Consider the following 19,976-nt stretch of genomic DNA (forward strand, 5'->3'; position numbering starts at 1 on the left):
GGGTTTAAAATCTAAAAACAAAAAGTTGAATGAATAAACGAAAGGTTGGTTGGTTGGTTGGTTCAAATTGTGGCACAATGTTTTCAGAAATTACCCTATATACAGTATACAGTTGAAGTCAGAATTATTAGCCCCCCCTGTTTATTTTTTCCCCCAATTACTGTTTAATGGGGAGAAGATTTTTTTTCAGCACATTTATAAACATATAGTTTTAATAACTAATTTTTAATAAATGATTTATTTTATCTTTGCCATGATAGCAGTACATAATATTTGACTAGATATTTTTCAAGACACCTCTATACAGCTTATAGTGACATTTAAAGGCTTTACTAGGTTAATTAGGTTAACTCGGCAGTTTAGGGTAATTAGGCAATTTATTGTATTGTATGGTTTGTTCTGTAGACTAACTGAAAAAAATAGCTTAAAGTGGCTAATAATTTTGACCTTAAAATGTTTTTATTTATTTTTTATTTTTTATTAAATCTGCTTTTATTCTAGCCGAAATAAAACAAATAAGACTTCCTCCAGAAGAAAAAAAATATTATCAGACATACTGTGAAAACATCATATGACATATTTAAAAAAGAACAAAAAATTCAAAGGAAGGCTAATTATTCTGACTTCAACTGTATGCAAAGTTACTACATACAGTATATTGCACAGTTGTTTCAGCAGTAAATCAATGTTTTGACTTAAGATACAGATTTTAATGTATGGTAGCACTTTACAATAAGGTAGTTTTAGTCAATGTTAGGTAATGCATTTACTAACATGAACAAACAATGAACAATACATGTATTACAGTATTTTTCATGTTAGTTGATGTTAGTTAATCAAAATACAGTTGAAGGATTCATGCATGCTACTGTCAGAGCGACCTAGGAACTCATTGTGAGTGTTGAAGCTGGCTTCTGTTGATGAAACTGCAAACTATCTTTAGTAAACTTTATTTATTTATTTGACTTTCTGACTCCAGCTCTTCTTCATCTGACAGACTGGTCATTCTTTTGGTTAAAACTATAAATTACCCCTACACAGTTGTTCATTGTTAGTTTGTTAACTCACTGTGCATTAACTAATGTTAACAAGCATGCATTTGGATGTTAATAATGCATTAGTAAAGATTTAATTATGATTTAAAAATGCTGAACAAGCATTGTTCATATGTAGTGCATGTTGGTAAATGCGTTAACCAATGAACCTTATTGTAAAGTGTGACCAAATGTATACATACAGTATTTATTTAGAGAGGAAACATTTTAAACGGTATTGTCATATTTTTCTAATCAGATTAACATTGACTTTACTGACACTTCTCATGTAGATATGCATGTACATATAGAACATTTTGAAGGATGTAAACAAAAACAATGGTGCCAACGTATTTCCTGTTTTACATTTTTCATTCTAAAGCTTCCATGAAACCAAAAAGAGCCATATATTGATAAATAATGCTATGACAGCTGTTTTAACATTAAGTTATGATTGAATCACCTCTTCATAGAGTTATGAAATAGTTTGATAGCAAGCGGGAAATGTTCATGGGCCAGTGACAACAGCACATTAAAATGGTCTATATGTATAATACATACAGAACTCTTTCTAAAAACACTGGAGTCTTCATTCATTTATTCATTCATTCATTCATTCATTCATTCATTCATTCATTCATTCATTCATTCTTTCTTTCTTTCTTTCTTTCTTTTTCTTACTTTTTCTTTCTTTCTTTCTTTCTTTCTTTCTTTCTTTCTTTCTTTCTTTCTTTCCTTCTTTCATTGTGGCACAGTTTTTATAAATAAGGTATTTAAAATGCAGTTACTACTTATATTGCAAAATTGTTTCAAAAGTGAAACAATGTTTTGGGTTAAGATGTTGATTATTATTATTATTATTATTATTATTATTATTGTTGTTGTTGTTGTTGTTGTTGTTGTTGTTGTTGTTGTTGTTGCTGCTGTTGTTGTCGTTGCTGTTGTTGGTGTTGTTGTTTAGATCTACCGCAGTAAATCCATGAAAAATCTGGATGATCTGTGAATTAAAACCATATTTTTATGATCATCTATTGCCTGTTTTTCACCAGTACACTGTAAAAAGTGCTACACTCACAAAGTTGGTTCTATCTACTTTAAATAATTGCAATCTAGTTAATTTTATTTGTTTTATACCAAAAAAATTAAATTTGCTTCCTCTTTACTTAAAATATATCAGTTTTTATATAACTGTATATTTTGAATAAAACTAATGCAATTTATTTGAGTAGATTTTTGTACGTGGTTATTGTGTAGAATAAATGTTATAAAAGTGAGTTGACACAGACAATTTATTAGAGCAGCTGTCGATGTGGGCAGGTGTTCATAAAACGTGATTTTAATAGTTTGGCGTGACTCCTTTTTCATTGCCCGGGATTTAGCAGGCAGACGCAGCTTCTGCAATGGTCGACATTAACTGCTCCCAGCAGCGGATCTGATTAACACGGTAAGTTGCAAATGTAGCCGAATGATAATTGTAAAGTCATGCAAAACTGCTGTCTTCGCTAGGCAGGTGAGGTTTTAGCTTTGTAAATTGTACTGTAGCCTTAGGTATGTTAACAGTTAGACTGCTCTCACATGGAAAGCTAAGTTGGCTAACGCTAACCAACGCTAGTTTATGCTAACGATTAAAAGTGATATTATTGAGAAAAATAGTGAAAGTAGTTTTAAAACAAATAGTAGGTATAACTAACGTTACAGAACCGATTAACAAGGTCACTGGTGGGCGGTCGGGCTGTGGGGGTTCAGTTTGTTAGCGCTAACTTAGCTAAAGTTAGCTCACCTAAGTTATAGCAGCACATTAAGGATGGATATTAAATGCAGAAACATATGCAACAGTTAAGTAGTTTGTGTTTAACGTAAGAGAAAGTATAACTTAAAGTTTGTGTTTTAGAGATTTATTCCATAAGTTTTTTTTAATGCTGCATAGTGAATAAATTACAGATTTACAATTTATTTTAACTTAAATTACATTTACTGATGTTTACAGAACCATTTAAACTGTATGCACCTCATTCTAAAATGCATGTTCTTGGTCTTTAGATACCAAAGTGATTTTGTTACCTGTGGATCTTCAAACTTCACATCCAGGTAAGAAAAACATTAGATACAATTACAGCTATAATTATTTGCAGGTAAGTAAAACATTGGTAAAATTGCAAACAATAGTGGGCTCCATAGAATTAACCTACATTTGATATCTGAAGATTTTTTTTATGTGTGCAACAGTAAAAACAGTAAAAAAAAAAAATATCCTAATGCAGTTTCTTATTATCTGTCAGTCTTTCAATAAAGCTAACTGATAACACTAAATCACTGAACTGTCATTTGCCAGTCACATTAAATTTGAAGAAAAAGTCAATTAAATGTAGCTTTAGCAAAAAATTAATGTAAACCTTAATGTAATTTGTAAAATGGCAATGTATTTATTTATTTATTTAATAGAATTTGTATTATGACGTGCAAAGTTTGGTGCAAAATGAAGATGACGATTAAATTATAGAATTTGTATTCTATAATTTTCATATAGCCATTTTCAAACAGTTTTACTATCTAAATTGCATGCACATTCTTATGCTTTATAAGTTGCCAAACTTACTAAAGGTAACTTACTAAGGTAATTTTTAACTGATAAACTAAGGTGTTTCATCCATGCATCATTCTCACTGCACTTTTGTAACTTCACTTGTAGTTATTTCCTATTCAGTATTTAGCTATTTAATGTTGTTTGGTATCAACCTAAACTCCTGTTTCTTTTTGTCTCTACCAATAGAGTTGTGAGGAATCAGAGGTGCATGCGGCTGCCCACAAGAAAAATTTGCCATCAGCCCAACACAGTTTGGATTATCATAGGACTGTCAGAGGTTTGCCAAACCTGTCAAATGCATGATGGTTCCTGTTTGGACTTACCGATGTCCTCGACAAGTATCCATCAAAACTGTATACATTTGAGATATATCAGAGACTCTTTGTGGGGCTGGACATTATGCATCCTAAATCTTCATCAAAATATGCAAATCTCCTCACTGAGTTGCCTTAGATGATTTCTTAATAGGATCTGGTATTATTAATGTTTTTATTTATGTATTGTGTACGTGTAGCCACATTAATGGCCTATTTTGTAGTCACTATTAAAAGGAACATTGATTGATATTGAATACATGTTATGGTCTTTAATCCATCTTCCCATTCTTATTTAATTGTTATTGACAGGAAAGTCTGTTTATCTGTTTTTACTAGTGTATATTGTGCTTACAATATAGAAACGAAGATTTATTTTCTAAGGTTACAGCCAGAAGTTAATTGAATTAATTTTAAATCAAATATGCATGGTTAATTTTATTTAGATAATTAAGTTCATAATACTTAATTAAAATAAGTACAGTCAACATATAGCAATGTATAAGTAAGTTAAGTTTAACAAAAAAAGTAAGTTTATCTGATTTGAGTAATTTTAGAAATATTAGTTGGCTCAACTTAATTTTATTGCATTTGTTTTAAGCAATGTTTTAGTGTTTAAAATACTTAAAAAAGGCTGGAAGTTGAATCAACCTAAAACGTCCGATGCAACCACTTGCCTCACTTTTTATAAGTTAGATCTAGGTAACATTTTTTACAGTGTACTGTTAAGAAAGTCAGCTTCTTTTTTGGTCAAGCTTCAAAGTAGTTTAAATCACATGGACATTCAGTTCTTGTAATAGAATACTGTGCCAAGTTCAAATGCTTACTGGATCTTGCAGCACTGTTTGTAATTTTGTGCAGAATTAATAGACTCCTTACTGGTTCTCCTAGTTTAGTTTAATAATGGCTGTGTAATTAGGATCAAATCTTAAATGCACCTGTTCTCAGCTTGCATGTGCTGTGCTATTATGTGGGCCGAGCTGATAAACAGTCCATATAGTTGGAGTTAGGGATGTTTCCTTCCTTCCTTTCAATTGCTGTTTGATATTTATCTCACACAACACAAGTTGCAGTGCATAATGGAAATGGTTTGGGCGAGACTGAGAGCTGTTTTTTTTTTTTTTTTTCTTTGTTAGTGTGGGAATGTTTAGGTTACATTTTTGTTTCAAATCAATTTTCAAAAAATAAATAATTATTTTAGCAACTGCTGAGCTTCCAATTGTGTACTTCTATGGTAAATTTAAGAACAGTCTGAGCAATCATTCCTATCCAAGCACGCTCTTGATGTAAAATAGTATTTACTTATCGCCCCTAAACTTTATACCTAACACCCAGAATTTTTGGAGATTTCCCTTATTTATTCAATCATTCATTTTCCTTCAGCTTAGTTCCTTTATTCATCAGTGGTCGTCACCGCAGAATGAACTGCCAACTTATCCAGCATATGTTTTACACATGCCCTTCCAGCTGCAACCCAGTACTGCAAAAAAGTCATACACACTTGTTCACACACATACATTACGGCCAATTTAGTTTATTTAATTCGCCTATAGTGCATGTCTTTGGACTGTGGGGGAAACCGAAGCACCCAGAGGAAACCCACTCAAACACGGGGAGAATAAGCAAACACTGAGTAATCCATTATTATTATTATTATTATTATTATTATTTGTTTAATTAATGTATTTTTGTTGGTTGGTTATTGATTGATTGATTGATTGATTGATTGATTGATTGATTGATTGATTGATTGATTGATTGATTGATTGATTGATTCATTCATTCATTCATTCATTCATTCATTCATTAATTCTTTCTTTCATTCGTTCATTCTTTCTTTCATTCATTCATTCATTCATTTATTATTTCATTCATTGATTCGTTTATGTATTTTTGGGCCAAACATTCTGACATTTTATGAATACAATTGAAAAACATTGTGTCATCATCATTATCATGAATCACAGATCCTGGATATCTAAAGTGATCTCACAGGAATCCGTTATCACAGATCTACCCATTGCATTGCATCAGGTTATCTTTAGTCTGGTTTGGATTCCTAGACTATGGTTTACAAACTGTTGGTGAGGTGTTACAAAATGTGTCCAGCAAACTGCATGTATATATTGTGCAGGTAATATTTGGTCTCTACCTGAAACAGGTATCCTTGTTGTATTCTGCCTTTTAACAATGTACTATATGACACAATACAATGATGAACACAATACAATCTGTTTTTAATCATCACATTTTCCAGTCAGTTTGATTTTTAAATTACTTTTTTTTTCAACTTCAGCATTGGCTTTATGTTTGCCAAAACTTTAAATGTTATTGTGAATCTAAATTTCTCATTTTTATTGCATTTATTGTAAATGTATGTACTTTAGTTTGAATTTAGTATTACATTAATTTTTGTAGGGTCCACTCATTATGAAATGTCAGGCCTTACTACTGTTTCCAACAAAATATATCACACCAACATAAAACAAGATTGTAAAATGCAGCTTAAGTACTCCGACTTAAGTATTCCTCAAAAGACAGAAAGAATTAAAGCTGGTTTGATACAAGATGAGGGTGAGTGAATGATGACACAGTTTCTTTATTAAGGCAATTTGACATTGCATGAAGTGATGCCAACAGTAGGCAACAGACTTTGCCTGGGTTTTGTCAGATTAGTGTGTGATAATATATTTCTGACTTCAATTTTACTGACTGAACATGCTAAATCTTCACTTGTTACGTGTGTCTGTGCAGTGAAATGCTGTTTGTTTGCATTTGCTTCAATTGTTAATGTGGTCTAAGTTGGGCTTTAGTTGAACTGTCCCTTTAGGAAGTTCAAGTAATTTAACCAAACACACTTAAGGGCACATATTCTCTATACAGTAAACAAAGATGACTGAGTGTGAAATCATGGGAATTGTTGTGTTTATTACAGACATTGCCACTGAAAACGCGCGATCACGCGCAGTGCGGCAATTTGTCACGTGTGGTCACGTGTAATGCCACAGCAGCAAAAAAAGAAAAAATTGTGATTCACGCAATATTTACCAAGTGGCACAAGAAACAACCAATTTTTTATTGTCGAGCCAGTGGGAGATTTATTTTAGAGATAATGAAAAGGTGTACATTTGTATTCACATAAGAATAAAATAAAAAGACATCAATTTTACAAATTACATGTCCATTTTTGTAGGCTCAACACAATCTCATAGATCTAGATAAAATAGCCTAAGCTATATTAAAATCATTTAAAGATATACAAATATCCGATATAAATGCAAATATCCTTCATAAATCATGAAGTATTCAACATTTATCATCATGGTAAGATTAAGTTCAGTAAAGCTGAAAGCCATTGAAGTCAAATGAGACTGTAAAGTAATTGCTGATGAAAGATGAGCACAAGCAGCACAAATAGAAGCAGATCTTTTATTATTCCAGTGTCGACTGTTTCTGGGTCCTCCAGTCGTAATCACATGGGTACTAATCACACTTTACGGTTCTGATATAAAGCTGCTATATGTGTTCTAATCTAATACACAACATGTTGAAGTATCTTTGTTTTTGCCCAGTATTCTATAAAACCAAACTGTAAATCAAGGGTGCATGATCGCCACTGGCTTGCTTGATTTGGGACTTGTGAAGTTGATATATTTTCTCATTGATAGATTTGCTCTTTAGTGTTTGGACTTTTAGCAGTGAAATTTAAATCACACAGAACTGACCTAAACTAAACTGAACTGGACTGACACATTTTCAGTTTACTAAAACATGTTACGCTGCTTTGACACAATCTACATTGTAAAAGCGCTATGAATAAATATGAATAATCAGCATGGCGTTACAAGACATGGTCCATTTCACTAGTTCACAAAACAAATGAGATAAAGAATCAAATTCTTTAAAACAAGTGCAGTAATATAAGTACATACAGTAAGTAAGACAGCAAAATATATAACACTGTTCAAGTTGTTTTTGGATATTTTATTGGAAAAAATACATATTGTTTAATCATAAGTAAAAACTAAAACCTATTTCTGTAGAATTCCTTTTGAATTGCACTGACTGGTTTCATTAGCACTGTTGTCTGTCTAATTTTCTTGCTACCAATTTTCTTGTTCCTTAATAAGACCAATAAGTTACTTATTTTCTTGTTCTTTGTATCAACAGCAGCAAAGGGAAAACCCCTTATAAAGGTGCAAACACAGATATAACGTGATTAGACTTGGTTTAAATTAGAGCGATTAATCAAGTGCAAGATAAAACAGCAAAACCCTTGAAGAAGAAACATTCAGATTCTAAAACAACCATGCAAAACTAAAACCTAATGTTGATCAATAAACTGGGGCTCAAGCAGCACAGCAGCACTGAGGATGTGCCGGGTAATATCTCAGCGTTCTTATCTACGACAAAACAAATGTCAGGATGTCAGTCTTAAATGTTTACCCCATAAGCAAGAGCAACGGGGGAAGGCCGATTATACACTTTTTAAACCTTTAAAAGATCTGCAGACAGAATGACAGACTGGCGGTTTTCTGAGTGGAGTTTAACTCTATGATTGAAATGCGCTGCAGGCTGCGGTTTAGCTATGCTAGCACTCTGTCACCAGTTTAACTCAGTTCAGCAATAGTTTGACCAAGCTGTCCATCAGGAGCTACAGATTGTGGCCACTAAGCGCTTCTGTGCGGTTTATAGTCCTCCATCAAGTGCAGATGAGTTTTCAATGGGCTTCTAGACTCTTAAAGGGATAGTTCACTCAAGAAAAAAAAATCATTTGCTCACTCTTTATTTGTTACAAACTTGTATGCGTTTCTTTTTTCTGTTAAATACAAAAGAAGATAATTAGAAAAATGTTGGAAATCTGTATTCATTGGCTTTCAGAGTATTAGCTATTTTCCAAGTCAATGCTTATAGATTTGCAGCTCTCTTTAGAGTATTGTCTTTGGCAATCAACAGAAGAAAGGGGAACAATTTGTTTTGATGGTCCCTTTGAGTATTAGTAGACTGTCTGCTTATAATCTGTTGATACTGCTCCTTCTACAGACTATAAAAACTTTGCAAGTACATGTCAACTTACACTAACCCCAACCTAACAGTCTACTTATAATATAATGAAAATTAGTTGGTAATTTAAATTCAACAAACCGACCATCAAAATAAAGTGTGACCAAAGAAAGAAACTCATAATAGTTTGCAACCATTTGAGGGTAGTAAATAGTGAGTCAATTTTAAATTTTAGGTGAACTACGCCTTAACATGCCAATTCACACTCCACAAACAAACTCCAACAAACAGGTTGGCTGTTATATTTAGTATGCTGCAAAAAAATACTGCCGCGTTCAGAATGCACCAACAATTGGCTCGCATGGTAATTTAATTGTCACAACCAGCGATCTAATTCTTGCAGATCATTGGTATACTGGTATTGCTGGAGAACTATGCACACCACACTAAATAACTATATATCCAGTCATGCACCGCTCACATGCATCTGTTCCTGGCTCTATTGATTAAACACACACAGCCAGAGGATAATTTGATTACACAGACTATTTAAGCAGCACACACACTCATATCAGTGCTGAGTCTTGTTTATGTTTGTGAACATTACGACACATATTCCTTGTCTTGACTTGCCGTGTTAGACCCTTGCTTTGTTGTATTGTTTATTCCTGTCTGATGCCTGCCTTTTGACCATCCACCTGTATACTGACCACAACTCTCAATATGTCTCCTATACATCTGTTTGCCTGTGTTGACCATTGCTTGCCTGAACATTCTCATAATAAACCCTGCATTAGGAACCGCACTCCTTTGTCAGCGTCTCTCTCACATAACATTAATAATTAATTTAATCAGTGTAGGTTTGTCATAGGTCAGAGTGTCTTCACCCAACTGAACATGTTGAATCTGTGTTTGTCAGATTGTTGGATCTGAGCAGTGTTATATGATTTTCCTACAAACGCCAACAAACCCAGAATTAATCTGACCAGATAGGCTTCACATATGCTGAATATATGTTTAGCCCTGAGTAGGATTGTTTAATTAATTACTTAATTATTTAGCAATTTAATATGGATAATATTTAATAGTGCCAATATTTGGCAATTGTTGGAACAGTGTAAACATGGCAGTAATTTTTTACCACAACAGTCTAAATACAACAGCCAACTTGTTTGTGGGTGTTTGTTGGCTGTGGGGTGTGAGTTGGCCTATGCAGTAGGGAATTGTATAGACCCACACACAAAGCATTTATATCTCAGATCTGTTTTTTTTTTTCCTTCTGTCAGTTGACCCATAATCACTAATCCGATTGAAGCTATTATGTGGGTTAGTCTCAACAGAGAAAGTGAAGTTATAGACAGCTTGAATGGAATGATATGATCATGTTGCAGACCCATCTAATAAATTGTACTGTGATCATGATTTCTTTGACACGTGTACCCTGAGACTGCTGTATGGTATATGTGCTCCACATCTCTTTATTGTTTGCACTGGTGTATGTATGAAAGATAGACAATGATTTGGGGATTGTAATGCTCAGGGGAAATCAGAAATGTTATTTCAGTAGCTGATGCTGGAGATCACATTTTTTTTCCGTTCCCCTCTACATCTCTCTTATTCAATCTGTAAGGCAAGAAGATGATTTGGGTTTGCTGACCTTTTCTGAAAGTGTGGGCACATTCTTCCTTTATTTCTTTTTTTATACATTTAAATGGAAGCGTCAAATAACTGTATTTAGACTCCTCGGTATGTGCATTTTTTTCCTGTTCCTGTAATCAGAGCAAGAACTTTATTTCAGTAAGATGTTTGTTGTATGTGACAAGAAAACCTCTTTTCTCATGTTTTTATGTTCATTATTGTTATTATTTGCAAACTTTTGCTTCTTTTAATTTTATACTACACAGTACAGATATTAAACTCAAATACTGTGTTGTTGTTTGTAATCTGTATGCAGCATATGCGACACATTTTGTTTGCATTTTAGTTTACAGTATGTACAGTGCTCAGCATAATTGAGTACACCCCATTTATTCAGTGAATACAGGTAATAAATATTGGTGCATTTGAACAAAACAGATTAATTAAACAGATATATTTATTAAAACAATATTTTAGTCACAGAACAACTTTAGAAATTGCTATTTTTAAAATGTTATTTTATATTATTGCCTACAACTTTGGACTACTCATTTTTGAACCATTATAGTAAGTTATTTTGTTAGATAAGTTCCAGATTTGGCTTCAGTACAGATTAATCTAACGTTTACACACAAATATAAAATATAATAGTGTAAATCATCCTATAGAAAATGTTAATTTAAATGAGAGATTTGTGAGGGCTGTACTTATATATGCTGAGCACTGTAGATTTATAGTCTACTTATGCCCATACGTAAGAAAGAATTGGACTATGCTGCAAGTGCATAAGTTCATGGGTAGGCTTAAGGATTGTACCTAGTAATTACACAATTTATGTAATGAATAAAATAAGTAAATAGTAGTTACAAGAAACAGAACTTTTCTGTAAAAATATGAAAATAGTACGGTGTCTTAAGGTTTGCAGTTGCTGTACTGCGATTCTGGTGCTTGAAATATATCAACATTGAAAAAAGTTACCATACATTGTAGTAATATTTAATATCATTGAGTTCTTTTTTTTCTTTTTTTAATTTGAAACTGTGAAAAACCTAAATCCTTTGCCGTTCATTTGCCATTCAATTATTCGTTTGTTGGTTGGTTCTTTCGTTGATTCGTTTGTTGGATGGTTAGATGGTTGGCTGGTTAGTTTGTTGATCATTCATTTATCCATTAACTTCAATTGTTTAACAGTTATTTATTATGTACTGTTTATTTATTACAGTTATATAAACATATTTCTTAATTCATAAATTGTTGTTCTAAATGCTTTTTGATATTAGAGGAACAAGATAATTATTTTAATTAAATGTTTTAATGATAGATGAATGTGACATAAATAGCTCAATTAATAAAACAAATATTTTTAAAATTCTGACAACATTGCAAAATATTATTATTATTATTATTATTATTATAATTATTATTATTATTATTATTATTATTATTATATAAAGTATACATAATATGTACATAACGTACATTGAAATTCAAACAGAAATGTATTGAATGATAAGACTTGTTATTTTATATGTTAATTGTATAAGCATGTGTTTCATTAAAATGCAGTGAAAGCAGTGTATTTCAAGCTTAAACCCTTTCCCAAATTGAGTTCTATCACTGTTTACATCTTTCTTCGTGCGCATGTGTTTAAATCGCTGTGTCTGTGACCTTAAATGTGGACTCTGATCCAGCCTTCATGTTAATATTTCATACATGGAAGCTCGGAGTGGATGTGCTTCAAGAGAAGGGGACACAGTGAGAGAAAGATGGAAAGCGATGAAGCAGGAAATTGCTGTTTCTCTATGTGTCAGTGGTCTATTTATTTGAGTACCCCCCGCATGCATGGGGACCAAACACTGTCTTTACCTAGGGTGCAGAATTCGCTTGTCCGCACCACTAGATAACTAATATGTGCAAACCAGTTTATTCAGTATTTTTACTGATCTCTTTTATTGCAGGCTTGCAATAAAAGTTTAAATAAATAAATAAATAAATAAATACATACATACATACATACATACATACATACATACATACATACGTGCATACTGAAATCAGTCAAGTTTGGTGAAGGAAAAATCCTGATTTGGGGTTACATTCCGTATTGGGGCATGCAAGAGATCTGCAAAGTGAATGACAACAGCCTGAGGTATCAAGACAATTGTGCTGCCCATCACATAACATATCACAGAAAAAATACATGCATACATGCATGGATACAAGCGTACCTAAAATGTGCACAGTATAGTTTCTTAATTATTACAAGTGCTTGACAGAGCTTAACATAGTCTTGTTACCATGACAACTGACCAGTTTAAATTGAGTAAAACACACAATTGTATATGTTTATGTAAATATTTTTTTTTATTGTTTCCTAAGTAGCAACAGCAATTAAAAAAGATGTTCAATAGTTCAGTCAGAAAAAAAAAGCCAGCAAATTTATCAGCATTAACACTTGAAAATGTTTGAAATTTGCTTTTAGACAAATATATTAATTAGACCAAAAATTGTTTGTTAGCTTTTATAAAGATGCCCTGGAGTTCGAATCTCCAAAATAATCACAACAAATTTTTAAATAGCTGTCTTAAAAACTTTAAAAAAACACCTTTTTAAAATTGCACATTTTTGTATGACTTAACTCATACGAATGCATAACTTAAATGACAAATCAAAAAATAATTATGTTTCCTCATGAGGCTGATTTTAGAGGTCGCCACAGCGGAATGAATCACTTATTATATATAACACTACATTTATAATTTGAAACAAATCTTATTAATAGTTTGCAGATTAAAGGCCGGCTCAAACTGTACAATTTTTTTTATAATCCTGAGTGATTGTAGCATGTCAGCTTGCAGGAACATGGCTCCCATGTCACACTGTAAGATCTCAGCCAACATAATGTCTGACTGAACAACACCGATGATGCGCCAAACACGAAAAGTATACGCCCTATAGTTTGACGTCATCCACCCGTGACACTTTCACTATCCCGTGTTCTAAAATGATTCCTCACAGCAAATGTAAACAATCTGTAGCGTGTCTCAATTATAAAACCAGGTAGAAAAAAAACTGTTTTGACATTTCCCCATGATCATTTGAATTGTCGCATGAATTGCATCCTCAAATTCGGAGCTCCCATTGGTTCTTGGAATGACGCTCATTGCAGCTGTTGTCACACTGCAGGAAAGTGTCTGAAATCTTCTGACATTGCCAGAACTTCATCGGAGGAAAAATCTGATCGCAACGGCCACTAAGAGGCTGTCAGTGAACATGACAAACCAACGATTAAAAAAATATATATACATATTTTAAAGATTTTAGCCCAGGATTTCAGGAATCTTTTAGGATTTTCCAATTTGTCTCAGATGACAAAATCGCCGCTGAAATCTTACAGCGCTTAAAACAACAGTTATGCTTTTTACTCAAAAATGATTGTTAAACCCAGAGAAACCAACTGTTATTTAATGGCCACACCGTAAAAGCAGTTTTCCGTCATAAATAAAGCTTTAAAGACATAGTGAAAAGACCTTTCCCAGCAAGCGATTTATATTCTGACACAGTGAGCCTTCACGCCATGCAATCAAACCTTTTGACGCTGATTGTTCTCAGATTTTGATTGCAGGAAGGGCTTTTTAGAGTGTCATTGAGGTTTATCTGTTCTTCGCATCAACTGCTTTTTATTCTCTCCCCATCTCCCCTTTTGGCCTTTTAAGGTCAATAAGGAAATGATGTTTGATGGAAGTCACCACATAGGGTGGACCCGGGAGACCCGCGGAGAACACCATCACTGCAGGACTATAAAAATATCACCTAAATGTATTTAATCCACAGGTTTCCAGAATAAAAATTGTACTGTGCAGTAAAGCTTTTTCTGGCACACATAAAAAATACCACCCTCTGGATGTACATGCTTTTGAACATAACGCCACACACATCCTTGTCGAATGACATTTGCACACACACGCACACACATATCTAAGGTAATGACTTACAATTTCCCTCGAGCTTTTCTGGCTTTTATGAAAGACATGCCTCCCTGAGAGTGGTAATGACAAAAAATCCTGTGAAGGACAGTTAGCTGTTGCTTCTGGCTACATTAGTCCCTTTGGACACACACTTCCACGCACACACATGGATGTAAATGGATAGTTTCAACAGGGATCTGACTCTAATTAAGGGCCAATTAGCAGCCGGAGCAGCATATAAATAACCGGCTAAATCACTGAGGAGTTCATGAGCATCCTCTGAGCTTCAACACCCTCACACTCTCCCTCATCCAGCTGGGAGAATTCACTTCCTTTGAGTAAGCTGCCCTTGGTCAAAGGGCACTTGTTGTAAGTGCCCTGACAAATAATGTCAGTAGAGCTCACGCCGCTGCACATGATCAAGAATAACATGTGACAGGAGGACATGTGGAGGTTTATGACCATAGTTCTGCATCTGGTAGGTCTCATAAATCTTGCAGCTGTAGAATCAAATTAGCTGTGTGTTTGTTGATGTGAGGAGTCATAATCACTCTGTGTGGCAGGAAGTGTCTGGCAATGTTTGTGCCACATGGTTTGCCAGTTTAATATATGCAAAGCATCGACGGGGGTTCATGTGGATTTGATGAGTCCCTATCAAGCCATGCATATCTATTTGGCCAGAGGAGAACTGGAGAACTTGATTCATTCACATTAATTTGTGGAGTTTTTCAGTTTCTTGCTACTGTCATCTTTGGCTTGCTTAGTTTGAATAAGTAGAGTTGCCCTATAGTGAATCATATACTTTGGTAACACTTTATTTTGATGGTCCATTTGAGTATTAGTAGACTATCTGCTTAATATATGTTGATACTGCTCATTCAACAGACATTTATTCATTCATTCATTTTTTTTTTTTTTACTTAGTCTCTTTATTAATCCGCGGTCGCCACAGCGGAATGAACCTCCAACTTATCCAGCACATTTTTACACGGCGGATGCCATTTCAGCCGCAACCCATCTCTGGGAAATCCACAGACATTTACCTGACTATAAAAACTCTCCAAGTAAATGTCAATTTACACTAACCCTAACCTCAACCCTAGCTCCAACCCAACAGTCTACTTATAATCTAATGAGAATCAGGCTGCACACTGCAGATCTTGATGGTCAATTCTGATTTTGTGACTGTATCCGATTGTTTTGATGACCTGCTTACATCCATCTTTTAAAAGTGACTCGTATCCGATCGTCTGTATTTACACAGCACACGGCAAGGGCGCAATGACCAGAAAAAAAAAGAGCTGGCGCTGACTAACAGCTGATAATTAAAGAGTGGTCTTTTCTCTGTTCCTGTGTAATCTGTTTACAGCTTTTTATAAGCTGTTTTACTATAGTTTATGACAGAAAGGTTCTCATTTGTCTATTTTCTGTTGATATATAAGCTTTTTTTAAACCTTTACGCATCATAATGTAATGTCCATGGCGTGATTTATGCATGTGATGTAGCTACGCACTAGTTTTATATTAGTTTATATTGGTTACATGGCGGACATTGTGCTCTGTCGCTCTCGTTAACATGCTTAAATACCTGTGCTATTTGACAATATAAAAGCTGTTTAAGTCCTCGTGTATGAGATTTAAGGTTTGGGACTCTGTTCTGAAGTCTGTTCTGAAATGAAAGTGTCAGACTTGACATCATTCGCTATGGTTTTTAATGACACGAGACTCACATTATTGACAGGTGAAAATCCGATCTACCTGCTTGCACTGCAGACACAAGAAAACACAGATCCGATTCATATCGGATACATTTTCACATATGAACAAGGCCTGAATCTGATTTGAGTAAATCGGAATCCATGTGATTTTTTTTTTTTCCGGCTTACACGTACATTGGCCATATCAGATCTGTGACACATGGGAGAAAAAAAAAATCATAATTGAGTCACTTGAACAGTGCAGTGTATATGCGCCCCTAGTTATTACAATTTAAATTCAACAAATGGACCATCAAAATAAAGTGTGACTTATACTTTTAGTAGTAAAAAAATAACAAATTAGAAATATTTAGATTATTGTAATTGAGTAGTTTTTGCTCAGGAATTGTGTTTTACTAAGTAAATAAAAAACGTGTGTTTGTACTTAAGTGATGATTGTACATGATTCCCATTTGGGCGATGTGGTGGTGCAGTAGGTAGTGCTGTCGCCTCATAGGTTGCTGGTTTGAGCCTTGACTGGGTCAGTTGGTGTTTCTGTGTGGAGTTTGCATGTTCTTCCTACGTTCACGAGGGTTTCCTCCGGGTGCTCCGGTGTCCCCCACAGTCCAAAGACATACGGTACAGGTGAATTGGGTAGGCTAAATTGCTTGTAGTGGATGAGTGTGAATGAGAGTGTATGGATGTTTCCCAGAGATAGGCTGTGGCTGGAAGGGCATCCGCTATGTAAAACATATGCTGGATAAGTTGGTGGTTCATTCCTCTGTGGCATCCCCAGATTAATAAAGGGACTAAGCCGAAAAAAAATTAATGAATAAATTTTTCCCATTCAACCAGATTGTGCATAGAAAAATTGCATTAGAGAGACCAACTTTAAGACATAAACGCTTTATAAATGCAACAAACATGTACAGTGAAGCATTAAAAGCATCCAAAAGAGTGCAAAATCCAAGAGAGCGCATTAACCAGGAAACTGTTTAGACTGCATGTCATTTATGAAAAGATGAAGAATATATAATGAGGAATAAAATTGCAAAATGGCCTTGACTAAGGATGTACTCACACTACAGTTGTCTTGAACCATGCCAAAGCCCGATTGTCCCTTCTTCCCCCTCCCCCTATGACCTGCACTCTTAATGCTGTTTCCGAACCTGAGCACATTCACATCATCGATGATGCAACTGTTAAGTTTAACAGGAAGAGAAGTGATCTCATTCAGTACAGTGATGATTGCTTTAGTTAAATCGTTTTAGTCATTTAGGATGCAATGACAAGCAGTCAAATATTTTGGAGAACAGATCCACCCCTTCTGATGCTCATAAATTATTATAAAAGTCATTGTGCTGCAGGTATTAGGAAGTTTGCTGAAGGTGCAGCTGATATGCAGTGAGGGGTTTGTGTCATTAATAAACTAAGACAGTTTGCGTTCATTGAACAGAAAGAATGATTAATAAATCTATATGAAACAGTCCCTTAAAAGTGATGTCACATCTTCAGTTTCGGCCTCAGGTGCGCTTTGCACTCACACTGTAAGCGTAACACATCAAAGTCCAACTGAACCGTGCTCTGGCACACCTCTTCTAACTTGAGCACAGAGCACTCACTCTTCCCAAAAACAATAATGCGAAACGCGCCTTGGCACGGTTCGGATAGCATATAGTGTGAGTAGGCTCTAAGTAACTAAATGCACTACAGAATTTTACGTTTTCAAATACATGCATGTATTCTATCAGTGCAGCATGAGCTTGATTTGTGGCATCAACCATTGGACACTCATAGCTTGCTGGTCAGGATTCAAAATGCATATAAGCATTGACATATCATCACAGCTAGATCGTTGCCTCTTAGCTTACACAGATTTCACATGTAAATGCATCAACCTGCTTTATGTCTGCTCATTATAGGTACTTATATCAGTCTTACAATAAATGAATCTCATATTTTGAATGTATACTCCATGAATGACAAATCATTTAGAGTTCCTTTTTAACTCACGACCCCCTAAAAAACAATTTCTGTAACTCGTGACCCCCACTATTCTTGGAGGTAGTTATAAACATACAAACATTGCACACAATGGTGCACACACACCAGTGGGAACTATATAAACCAGCTCATTGACAACACAAAAAAGTGCAACAGTCTAAGAACAATATAATATTTAATAGACATTATTAATTTATTTAATTTAATATTAACCCCACTTAATGAGAATGGTGGCCACAATGTTTACATCACAAGACTTGGTTTAATTTTAGAGACCGCAACTTGGAGATCATCATCTATGTTTAGTCATGGCTTTTTTTTTAATGTGAGTGCTGTAAAGGTGTCTAAAAAGGTTTAACGTTGTGCCGTAAAATAAGTGTGCTGCAAGTAACACTGTTGCGGTGACGTTAATCTAGTGTAATAACCCCAGGGGTCGCAATCCAATGGAAAAAGAATTAAAAGGTTGATGGCTTTCATTTGCATGTTGTGTTTTTTATAAAACTATTAAATTCTATTGCTGTAGGTTATGGATAAAATATGGTAATTTTAATGACTTAATAACATATAGGATATTTTTGGAAATCACCAAGGGTCTCCCCCCTTATTGACCCCCCCTAGGAAACCACTGATTTAACTTGAATAACACTTACCACTGATGTAAGCTACATTTTTATATCAATTTTTATATTAATGTATTAATTTGCACATAATAATGTTCACTATACATTACTCTTGAATACGTTTGGAAGAGCTGCTGTTTTATTCATACTTGTAGTATTATTTTAACAGATACTTTTATTCTACTTGCACTAAATTATTTTGTAAAGTAACATATATTCACTAAAGAAATTTTAGTCGAGTGGGATTTTTCAGTTCTGTTCAAATGACATTAGTACTGAACTGAACTGAAAGGAATCATTGCTGGACTAACTTCAACAAATCCAGCTAAACACTGATCACACTGATGAAACTTCATACCTGATTTTGGATTATTGCCTGTTTTCTTTGTAAAGCTGTTTTGACAAAATTTGCATATTAAGAGCTAGAGAATCTTTAGGGGGAAATTCTTCTCTCTCACAATAAGATTCACAAAAGTCTGAATGAAACAACAGTATATTTGGGTTATGCGTTATAATTTGGTATGATTTAGGCTAGATAAATTGTATTTTATGTGAATTCAAAGTCTGTATTGAATGTGATGCAATGAAAAGGCTGTGTATTGCGGCATAATGGCAAGTCTTTCTGTTGAATTGTCCTTTGGGGTTGCACACAAAAGCAAACATAAGAGCACAGCTGCTATAGTTTGATTTCTGAATGAATGATTCATGTGACCCAATTCCTTTAGTGAATTCCAGACCTAGCGCAATCAGTGTAGTCTGGTTCACAAACAAATTACTTGTATGGGCTGTTAGCTTTCTTTCTTTCTGTCTTACTTTGGAATCAAAAAAGCAGCACAACTGATGTCGTCCACTCTTTTTTTATTGGTGAATTTACCAATATATGGTGACAGAGCATTGTCTGATATTCAAAAGAATGACGTTTATGATCTAGTTGTTTCAGATTAACAGAAATCATACAGCACATTTAACCAATGACATCACAGGCCAATGACTCTCATGAACCGTGAAACAAAAATAACCTACAGGACAATCAGTGTGGTTCAGTTCACTAAAAAAAAGAACATTTTATGTCAGATGTTAGTAAATCAAAATATTGAGCGTAAAGTATAATCT

At 34.2% G+C, this 19,976-nt stretch overlaps 1 protein-coding gene and 1 long non-coding RNA gene across 9 annotated transcripts in view; both read left to right on the top strand.

Moving 5' to 3' along the window:
* The window catches only part of asic2 (acid-sensing (proton-gated) ion channel 2), an 814,368-nt gene that overhangs the window by 626,749 nt on the left and 167,643 nt on the right, over positions 1-19,976 (top strand).
* LOC137490687 (uncharacterized) lies at positions 2,381-4,189 on the top strand. Of its 2 annotated transcripts, XR_012401360.1 has the most exons (3): positions 2,381-2,478; positions 3,075-3,122; positions 3,805-4,189. It is a non-coding gene; the product is annotated as an uncharacterized lncRNA (long non-coding RNA). The 2 variants fall into 2 exon arrangements; XR_011010601.2 differs by having other exon boundaries at positions 2,381-3,122.

The sequence above is a fragment of the Danio rerio genome, chromosome 3 (genome assembly GCF_049306965.1).
Source record: "Danio rerio strain Tuebingen ecotype United States chromosome 3, GRCz12tu, whole genome shotgun sequence".
In the NCBI taxonomy this organism is placed as follows: Eukaryota; Metazoa; Chordata; class Actinopteri; order Cypriniformes; family Danionidae; genus Danio; species Danio rerio.